This window comes from Echinops telfairi, unplaced genomic scaffold (assembly GCF_000313985.2).
Source record: "Echinops telfairi isolate 266 unplaced genomic scaffold, ASM31398v2 ScPeMD7_1;HRSCAF=3_0, whole genome shotgun sequence".
NCBI lineage: Eukaryota > Metazoa > Chordata > Mammalia > Afrosoricida > Tenrecidae > Echinops > Echinops telfairi.
Genome location: NW_022103896.1, coordinates 628,625 through 639,721, shown reverse-complemented (window position 1 = coordinate 639,721; position 11,097 = coordinate 628,625). Strand labels below are relative to the sequence as shown.

Genomic DNA, 11,097 nt, shown 5'->3' with positions numbered 1-11,097 from the left:
GGGGAGACTCAGGGGCAGGGCAACGAGGGCAGGGGTCTCATATACACACTCAGACACACAAATGCGTGCACGTGACACCAGGAGAGGGAGTTGGAGAAAGGCAAGACTTTCTGCTCCCATAAAGACAGTGTGGGGACCCACAGAGGCAGGTCTACTCCGTCTTCAGGGTAGCTGAGAGTCCCGTAGTGGATGGCAGTGAATTCTGCGAGCTTCCAAGTGAAAGATGGGACTTACTCTGCTTCTGAAGCTTGCCTGGGGCCATTTCAGTGAGATCAAAATGGTCCATCTTTATAAGGAGCCCTGGGGCACTGGGGGGAACTTCAAGGTCAACCATGCAAACCACCAGCTGCTTGGTGGGGGAGGCCAGGCTGCCTGCTGCCTGCAGAGGTTCGGTTTCAGAAATCCGTGGAGCCCCACCCCCTGCTGAGCTAGAACCACTAAACTGTCTGTTCCTTTGGGAAGGTCCTCCTTTCTGTCTCCCACGTGCTTCTGTGAGACTGGGGCAGGCCTGGGCAGTGCTTCGTTCTGGGATGCAAGGTCCCTGAGCGTGGATTGACATGAAGGCACCTCCCCTACCGGCACCACCAGAGTGACACTGTGTTTCCTTCTAAAGCTCTTTGGTTCCACCTTCTGTCCCACTGGGCCTTTAATTCGCTCCTATGACTGCTTCTCCCCACTTCAGACACCCAGGGTCTAGCTCGAGGCCTTGGGACCCAAGGGCCACTTGACTGGGACCAAGGAAACATGGAGGGCCCCTGCCAGGGAGGACAGAGACCAGAGGCCACAGGGCTCCACATGGGAGTTGAGTGGCACCTTTCTTCAAGGACAGTGCCCGCCTCTGGTGACCCCACAGGGAAGGATCCCCACTCCTCTCCTCCCCCCAAGGACCAACTTCAACAAGTTAGAGGCCCTGTGGGTCCACTGCTTTGGCCCTGTGGCTCAGTCCCCCAAAGCTCAGGGCAGCAGGGAAGGGTGGAGGCTGTGAGGGGGCACAGGGACCTAGCCAGCCTGAGTGCTGGGTCAGCTCCATGGGTGAGTCTCTGGTTAGGTGCCTGTGCCCAACTGGCCAGCTGTCAGTCCCTGCCCCCATCCCACCCTGCCTGCCAGCCTGGTGGTGGTGGTGGGGGCTCCATCTTCCTCCACCACCAGGCTCCCCACCTGCTCCCTTGGCAGCTTCTCTTCCCTCTGTGCCACTCACTCTCTGACCTGAATTCTGGGCCGGTAGGTCCAGGTCCAGGAAGGTCCCTCTCCATGTGGAGTAGTGGAGCATCGGTCTCTAACTTAATCTGTGGAGCATGTAAATCTTAGCAGCTCTGGTTAGCCCGTAGCACGGCACTGATTCTGCTGCTGCCGCCACTGGGCCTGTCAGGCTGAGCAGTCTAGCTGCTGCGAGCTGATTCTGACTCAGAGCAACCCCATAGCAAGGCTGGAAATCTTTACTGAAACAGAAAGCCTCATCTTTCTCCTGAAGAGCAGCTGGTGGCTTTGAACTGTTGACCTTGTAGTTAGCAATCCAGTGCACTACCAGGGCTCCTTCTCTTTAGGGAAGGGGCAAGACAGCTCTATTCATTTCCTGGGGCTGCCAGAGCCAGGTGGGTGGGCGCAATCTGCTCATCACACCCAATGTCCCCATTGGCCGCCACCACCCGCCGTGTCTCAGTGTGTCCTTCGGCAGTTTGCCGGGATGGTCATAGCTGTGCCACCAGTCGCTCAGGCACCACACCCTTGGCAGGCAGGCGTCAGTGGAGCTTTCAGACCAAGAAGGACTCTGTCCGACTCCTTATTTTAAAAGCGGCCTGGTGAATACCGTGAGAACTCGGCAGAATGTGGTCCAAGACAGCAGGGGCCCTGAAGGTTGGAGGACATTCAGAAGACAGCTGGGGAAGAGCAGCCCCTCTGAGTGGCCGTAGATGGAGCCAAGGTTTGGACCTTCCTTTGCTGATGTGCTGTGACGCAACATGAGGAGAAGCCTCGGCGAGAATCCATTAATGATCAGAATCTGGACTGTAGGAAGTTAAAATTAGGCGTTTACCTGGGTACTTATAGAATCAGTTTGAGAGGATTACGAGTCAAGGGGTAGAGTCTAGCCTGTCAGTCATTGTATAGCCAATGAGGCCTCTGTGTGGGCATATCCTTCCCCTGAGGATTCTGGGAATTCCTGTATTTCCTCCCTGGAGCCAGGAGACACACTCCCTCTCTGCTCACTCCCTGTGAGACATCCCTGAGGAGAAGCCACATGGACCTCCCCTGATGCAACCAGAACTTTGAGAGCTGGAGAAGCCCCGTGGAGACCCACACCAGCGCTGAGATGCTTACAGCGCCACTGGCCCCACAAAACTTCCCACCCACTGGCCTGTGATCTTCCTGTATTCAGTGTCATTGCAAGTGTTTCGTGAGTCTGAAGTGGACTTTATCGATTGGTATCAGACATGGGCTAGTATCAGATTTATGGACAGGATCTGAACTGGGCTGGAATGTTTTCTCAATATTCAGAATTATATATAAAGCTCTTTCCTATACACATATGCGTGTCTATGAATTTGTTTCTCTAGTCTATCCAGACTAACACTAGGAAAACCAGAAGTCATAAAAAATGAACTGAGGCACTCTGCTCCTCCTCTTGCGACAGGAAGCTTTGTCTTCCTGTTCCTGTGGTGTCCCAGCCTCATCCCCAAGACATGACAGCGGAGGTCGGAGTGAATGGATTTGGCTGTCTTGGGCACCTGGTCACCAGTGCTGCTTTCAACTCTGGCAAAGTGGACATTGTTGCCATCAGTGACCCCACCCTCTTTGCTGACCTGAACTACATGGTCTACAAGCTCCAGTATGATTCCACCCATGGCAAGTTCAACGGCACCGCCAAGGCTGAGAACTGGAAGCTTATCGTCAATGGGAAGGCCATCTCCACCTTCCAGGAGCGAGATCACGCCAACATCAAGTGGGCTGAGGCCGGTGCTGAGTATGTCACAGAGTCTACTGGTGTCTTCACCACCCTAGAGAAGGCCGGGGCTCCCTGGAAGGCGGTGCCCAAGAGGTGATCATCTCTGCTGCTCTGCCAATGCCCCCATGTTTGTGATGGGTGTGAACCACGAGAAGCATGACAGCGCCCTCAAGATTGTCAGCACTACCTCCTGCACCAACTGCTTAGCTCCCTGGCCAAGGTCATCCACGACAACTCTAGCATCGTGGAGGGACCCCTGACCACAGCCCACACCATTACGGCCCCCCAGAAGACTGTGGGTGGCCCCTTTGGGAAACTCTGGCACAACAGCTACAGGGCTACCCAGAACACCATCCCCGCATCTACTGGCACTGCCAAGGCTTTGGGCAAGGTCATCCCGGAGCTGAATGGGAAACTCATTGGCATGACCTTCCGTGTTCCCACTCTAAGGTGTCCGTTGTGGATCTCACCTGCCCTCTAGAGAAAGCTGCCAAGTACAATGACATCAAGAAGTGGGTGAAGCAAGCCTCACGTGGACCCCTAAAAGGTACCCTGGGCTTCACTGAAGAGTAGGCTGTCTTCTGTGAGTTCCACAGTGGCACCCACTCTCCCACCTTTAATGTTGGGGCTGGCATTGCCCTCAATGACCACTCTGTCAAGTTCATTTCCTGGTAGGACAATGAATTTGGCTACAGCAGCAGAATGGTGGACCATGTGGTCCACACGGCCTCCAAGCAGTAAGGGCCCCCTGGGCCCCCAGCCCCAGCCCCAGCACTGGAGGAAGAGAGGCCCTCAGCTGCTGGGTGTCTTTGCCCCGATCTGACCCCCAGGCACACTGAGAATGTCCCATGGTCTCAAGGTTCCATCCAGACTCCCGAAGAAGGAGAGGGGCTTGGAGAGCCCGACCTGGTCATGCACTATCCAACGCACACTGGACCCAGCCCCCGAAGATTCGGGATGCACAACGATGGATGTGGTCAGCATTCGTGACTTGAAATGGGCGGGTATGGGACATTTTGAATTGGACCCTCCTCACTTCACTGCCATTGAGCTGATGCCAACTCATAGTCACCCTGTAGGACAGGGAGAACTGCTCCCGGGGCTCCCCAGACTGTAACTCTTTATGGGAGTAGAAAGCCTCTCTCTCCCCCATTGAATGGTTGAGGTTTCAAACTGCCGACCTTGAACTGAGTAGCAGCCTATTGTGCCAAGGATGACAAATATAAAAAGAATGGCACTCGGGCATCAGCAAATGTGGTGAAGAAAGCTGATGGTGCCCAGCTATCGAAAGATACAGCGTCTGGGGTCTTAAAGGCTTGAAGATAAACAAGCGGCCATCTAGCTGAGAAGCAACAAAGCCCACATGGAAGAAACACACCAGCCTGTGTGATCATGAAGTGTCCATGGGATTAGGTATCAGGCACCAAAGACCCAAAACAAAAAAATCGTATCACTGTGAATGACAGGGGAGGGTGGAGTGGAGACCCAAAGCCCATCTGTAGACAACTGGACATCCCCTTACAGAAGGGTCACAAGGAAGAGACGAGCTGGTCAGGGTGCAGTATAGCACCGATGAAACATACAACTTTCCTCTAGTTCTGTAATGCTTCCTCCCCGCCCCACTTTCATGACCCCAATTCTATCTTACAAATTCAGCTAGACCAGAGCATGTACACGGGTACAGGTAAGAACTGGAAACACAGGGAATCCAGGACAGATAAAGCCCTCAGGACCAATATTGAGAGTAGTGATATCAGGAGGGGAAGGGGAAGGTGAAGGGAGAAAGGGGGAACTGATCACAATGATCAACATATAACCCCATTCTAGGGGGATAGACAACAGAAAAGTGAGTGAAGGGAGACAGCAGTCAGTGTAAGACATTAAAAAGAATTATAAATTATCACGGGTTCATGGAGGAGGGAGGGAGGCGGAGGAACAAGCTGACACCAAGGGCTCAAGTAGAAAGAAAATGTTTTGAGAATGATGATGGCAACATATGTACAAATGTGCTTGACACGATGGGTGGATGGATTGGGAAAAGAGCTGTATGAGCCCCCAATAAAATGATTTGAAAAATGAAACCCTTGAACAACAACAAGCGAAGAATGGCGTTGCACCCATTGTCGAAAATAACACTTCAAGGAAGCTCACACCGGAAGACGACAGCAGCTGAGGGGGGGCGGCCGCGGGGCGCGCCAGACTCCGGTTCTTCCAGTCCGGCAACCCCAAAAAGAATCTTTGCTGGGGAGCCCTGCAGAGGAAAAAGCCGCATGCGGCAGTGGTTGGAATACAGGGCAACCCAAGGAAACCGACACTCCGACCGAGACCACATCCGCTTTCTGCTGAAGGGTCTCCGTTCTTATCTTGAAGACAAAGTCTACCCTACGGGTGATCACTGTGCGTAGCCGAGCTTCTGTTATACTGTGGACTGCACCGCTTATAGGTGACCTGACGGTTCAAGAAAAGGAGACATATCTTCATTTGTCTCCCGGGTTTGGCCACATTCAGCATTACCCAGGTATCAAGCAACATCTGACTAGTGTTGTCTTCATCAAGAACCGACTGTATCCCAATTCCCATTCGAAGTTTCCCAGGCCATACAGAAGCGCTGTTAAAACGTTTCAAGTGAAAAATGCATTCTGGATCATAGGACAAACATAAATTCATAGTCATTATTTGTTGACAAGAGCTGAATTTTAAAGTGTACACTTATGTTAGAATGTTTTGTTTGTTCTTTGGTTGAGATTTTGCAATTTTTTATGTGAAAACTGTTGTCAAAATCAAGTCATAAATAACCTTGTCTTGTAGGTGAAATTTTAATAAAAGTTGCAAATCAGTGGCTTAATCCATAAGGGAAAATAAATAAATAACACTTCAAAATCTATCTTAAAGTACAGCCTCAGCAGTGAAAGGCTAATACCCATATGCCCTCAGGGAAGACCCATTGTACATGTCCGAGATGATGAAATGGGAGGTTTTTATCAACATCTGCAGTCTGACATGGGTGGGACATGCAGTTGAGGTGTGTGTTGGCCGCACAAAAGTTAGATGCAAAGAAGGGTTGACAGTTGGTGATCAAAACTACAATGAAGATCACAGGACAGAATTTTGTAAGACCAACGACTTCTTCATTTCAAAATACTTTTTTGCAACCGCATAAACCACGACTCTAGAGTGGAACCCAATGGATGGAACACACAGGAACCAAGTCGACCACACCTGGGAAGAGACGATGGAGAAGCTCCGGATCCTCAGCCAGAACAAGGCCAGAAGACACCCTCAAATGCTTGTGTGCAAGTTCAAGTTGAGGGTGGAAAAAGTTTAAAATAAGTCCGTGAGAGCCAAAGTACCATCCTGAGCACAGGTTCAGAAATCCCCTAAGAAGACATGTGACCCATTGACCACCAATGGCCAAAGGCCAGATGAGTTGTGGGGTGATATGGCACATGTATGACAAGGACATCACACATAAAGGGTAAACGGCCATTATTAAAAAGATAGGAAAAAGAATAAAATAGATTTCAGAAGAGACTGGGGAAAAAAGAGAGACTCCAAATGTTGCTATTGAACATAGAGCAGCTAAAGCAAATGGAGTAATTGATGCAGTAAATGCTGAGTGGAAGGTTTCCACGGGCAGTTGAGCAGCTAAAGGGTCCCGTGAAGTGGGCATGACCTGGAGTTAGAAAAACAATGGGGGAGAGGATGCTCCCCATTTCACAGGCTGAAAGAATATAAAATTCAAGCTTTGAGATGCAATGTTGAAGGATTCTAAGAGCAAGATATTGAGCATCAAGGGGAAATGGAAGGAAAACAGGTTCATTGAACCCAAAACAACTGATTGTCATTTAACCATGTCAGAAGGTACCATATGATCAAGAACTGATGGTACTAAAAGAAGTCCAAGCTTTATTGAAGCAAAAAAAAAAAGGCCCCAGGACTTTTTGAAATACCAATTGAGATATTTCCATAAACAAATGCAACACCAGTCCTTCTACTTACCTGTACAGAGAAATCTGAAAGGCAGCTGCCGGCCAACCAATGAACCATCTTTGCATCTATTTGAAAGAAAGGTGATTCAGCAGACTGTAGAGATACATTATTGAATGTTATGATTAATGTTACATGCAAGTAAAATTTGCTGAAGAAATGTCAAAAGCAGTACATCAACAGGAATTCAGAAATTCAAGTTGGATTCACAAGAGGCTATAGGACAAGGAATATCACTGCTGAAGTCAGACCGACATTGACGGGAAGCAGAGAATACCAGAAAGATTTTCTCATGACTTTTGTCGGCTATGCAAAGACATTCGGCTGTGTGCATCGTAACAACTTATGGGAATTCCAGGACACTTCGTTGTGCTCATATAGAACTGGCAGCTAGACCAAGAGGCAGCCACCTGAGTAGGACGAGGGAATGCTGCATGGTTTCAAGTCAGGAAAGATACGGGACAGAACGATGTCCTTTCACCAGGTGTTCCATCGGTGTGTCATGGCATGTTAGGTGCTGTGGAGTCCACGCTGGCTCCCAGCCACCCCGTGTACAGTAGAACAAAGCACCCTGCAGTCCTGCGCCCTCACACAATTGTTCTGACAACTGAACCTGTGGTTGCAGTCTGTGTCGACCCATCTAGTCGAGCGAGGGCCTTCCTCCTCTTCACTGCCCCTACTTTACCGAGATGACGTCCTTCTGCAGGTGTGTTAGCCCGGGTGGAGTAGAGAAACAGATCCAGGGACACTCATGTGTATAAGAAAGAGCTCTAGATCAAAGAGTAATTGCATTTTAAGAAAACATCCCAGCCCAGTTCAGATCAAGTCCATAAGTCCAATATTAGTCCATATGTCTGCTACTAGCCCATGAATTCCTATTCAGACTAACGTAACCACTCGCATGCAGGAAGATCACAGGCAGGTGGGTGACATCTCTTTTGGATCCAATGGCAGTAGACGCATCAGGGGGCGGTCTCCACAGGTCTCTTCCCCATGGCTCACGCAGGTCTCCTCCACAGGAAGGTGAAGCAGAGAGTGTGGCCCGACCACCAGGGAGAAAGAGAAGAAGTTCTCAGAATCCTCATGAGAAGGCCATGCCCACAAGGAGGCATCATCAGGCTGTGACCTGAATGACAGGCTAGATAGACTCCACCCCTAGGTTTATTTTTCAAGTTGACCTGAAATTATGTAACCGCCACACCAGGGTTAGGACAAGGGTTAAGGAATAATTCAAGAGGGCTGGACTTCATGAATGAGGATTGCAGGAAGACACAACCTGACTTCCTGAACCCTTGGAGCATATGGAGTCTTACTGATGGTGAGCCGAGACCACCACCTTCAGGTGGGATCCCACCTCAGCATCAAGGAAACAAGGGTCCTCTCAACTGAACCCGTAAAGTGATGCGGTCCTGGATTTTGTTTTACTTGAACCTACACCCATGGTAGCAGCAGCCAATGAATCTCACAACACATTGCACTAGGCAGATCTCCTGCAGGAGACCTCTCTACAGCATTTTAAAAAAAATGAATAAAGCGATTAAAAAAATAATGAGAGAAAAAAAAGGGATCTCACTTTGAGGACTAAGCTACGCCGGATGCAAGCCATGGTGTTTTTGATCTCCGGACATGCATGTGAGAGCCGGGCAATGACTAAGGAGACCAAGAAAACACGATGTCTTTGATTGCGCCGCGGGCAAAGACCACCGAAGGCTGCGATGGCAAGCCTTCATCGGAGGTACTTGGGACATTTATCAGATAAGAGGGACCAGTTCCTGTAGACAGGTAAAGCAGAGGGCAGTGAGGAAGAGGAAGGCCCTCCAGGAGATGGACTGACAGGTGGCGCCCCAGTGGGCTCAGGTAGAGCAAGGACGACCGCGCAAGAGCAGCTGGTGCCGTGTGTGGACTGCTGTGCTGCAGAACAGGCTCAAGGGTGCCTCCAACCACAACCGACGTTGCCTCAGGGCTCAGGTTTGTCAGCAGCACCTACTCTCAGGGGACATCCTTCCAGCTCCATTGGACTGAGCATCCTGTTCCTCTGGGACCCTGAGCCTCTGAGGGTGGTCTCTGGGTGTCCACCTGAAGCTGGGCCACCCACTGATGTTTTCCGGGGTCCCACTCACCAGCCTGCCTTAGGAGCGTGTGTTTGAATTTTGCATATGCATTTGGTATTCTGCTGGCTTGCCGAACCCTTTCACTAGTCCTCATAGAGTGCACACCGTCGTTTGGTGTTAGGGACTGTCTACTTGGTTCTGACCCGATGTTCTTCTGTTTACATCCACAATTGTCGCCACGGTGCCAATCCATCTCCTCGAGGGTGGTCTTCTTTTCCGCCACCCCTCTCCATTACCAAGCAGGAGGTCCTTTTCCCAGGGACTGGCCGCTCCTGATAACAAGTCCAAACAAAGTTCCTGAGACAAAGTCCCACCGTCCTCACTTTGAAGGAGCCTTCTGGCTGTACTTCGCCCAAGACAGAGGTTTTGTTCTTCCGGCTGTCCATGTACTTGCAGTATTCCTTGCCAGCATCAGCGTTTCAATGCGTTGACTCCTCTCTGGTCTTCCTTATTCTATCCTACTGTCTACAGCTAAGGGCAGCGGCGAGCCTCTTCTCATTCTCCCATCTAGTTGACTCAGGCTGTCCACCTTACGGCGCCTCGTTCCATGTCTGACTTGACAAAGAGTGCCTCCAGCCACGCCCGCTGGTGAGCAGGGCGTGTGCCCTGCACCTTTTGGCAGGCGTCTTTCGGAGCCCAGTCAGCCAGTGCTGCTGGGTGCCAACAGAATCCACACCAGGTCAGCAGAATGGGGTTTGTTATGAAAGTGTAGGTGGATGGAGAACAACCAGGAAGGGTGCCGAATCGGGGAAAGGCCAACACACGCAGGGAGTTGTCTAGTGGCCACACCACTGCCACCCCTGCTTCCGGGAGAAGATGCCACAGCCCTGGTGCTCCCAGAGACTCACCCTCCCTGCACCAGGCAGCCACTCCAGGTGCCCACTTCCACCTACAAGCCCCAGCCTAGTGCATGCTCCGGGGGTGGGCAACCCAGGTCAGGGGGCGGCTGCATTCCAAGGGGAGTGGTGGCTGGAGGCCTCCTAAAGTCCAGGAAGTCAGGAAGGCCAAGAAGGTGCCAGACCCGGAGCTAGGTGAGCCAGTTTCAGCACCTGCCACAGCCGGTTAGGGAACTTTCTCTAGGATGGTGACTGCTCTTTACGTTCCTCACAGGGAGGAGCACGCGTGCTGTAAGGTGGCTGTGGGAGACTAATAATGCATACGCGTCCACTTAAACAGTACATTGTTTTGTGTATTTCCCACCCACACCCTCCTGAAGGTGGATTCTGAAGATGTGCCCTACTTGTGGGGCAAAGGAAGCCCACCACCACTGTCAGTATTTGGGTTTGTGCGGCGCTAGCCCTTGCCCCCTCCCTGCCCTGCGCAGCTCACCTGACGCTGGTCACACAGCAGCACACAGCAGGCGCAGGGCACACACACGGGCACAGAGCAAGCATAGGGGCACACATCACCTCCAGGTGTACATGGATGGCACTGAGTGCAGGAATGAGGTTGTGTAGATTGAATTAATCATTTTGACATCTAGATCTTTTAGCTCGGCCTAAACAAGTCCTTGTGCCCCCCACCCCACCCACCGCCAGCCTCTGCCTACCTCCTGCCATGGGCTTGGCCCCCTCTGAGGGGGTCCTGCCACCTTGGCCTTATGTGCCCAGTTCACTTCTCTGAGCACTCTCAGGTTCATGCGCCAAAGGCCTTATTGTGGCTGCGTAAGAACCCGTATGTGAGGCTGCACAGGGCGGGCCTCCACTCCCCACAGGGGTCAGGGCACAAAGAGCACCCCACCCTATTTGCTCAGTGTAGTCAGTGCAGGCTCACAGGGGCGTGCTGAGCTCCTGTGGCCTGTGCAGCTGGGGCCTGCGGTGGGACTGAAGAGGTGAGAAGTCCTGGGGCCCAAGGGGAGCCCAGAGTCATGGCGCTGGCATGTGCCCAGGTTACTGACCAGGTGGCAGTGACGCCGAGTCCAGGGCACTAGAGTGCTGGGGTGCTCCAGTTCAGGGTTCAGCATGGTCCCACCAGGCCTGATGCTCTGTCCAGGGGACTCAGTGAGCCCTGGTGTGTGTGTGTGTGTGTGTGTGTGTGTGTGTGTGTGTGTGTGTGTAC

General features: G+C 51.7%; 1 protein-coding gene across 2 annotated transcripts in view; it reads left to right on the top strand.

Annotated features, from left to right (window-relative positions):
• The window catches only part of SPATC1 (spermatogenesis and centriole associated 1), a 19,995-nt gene that overhangs the window by 7,202 nt on the left and 1,696 nt on the right, over positions 1-11,097 (top strand). The window lies entirely within an intron of this gene.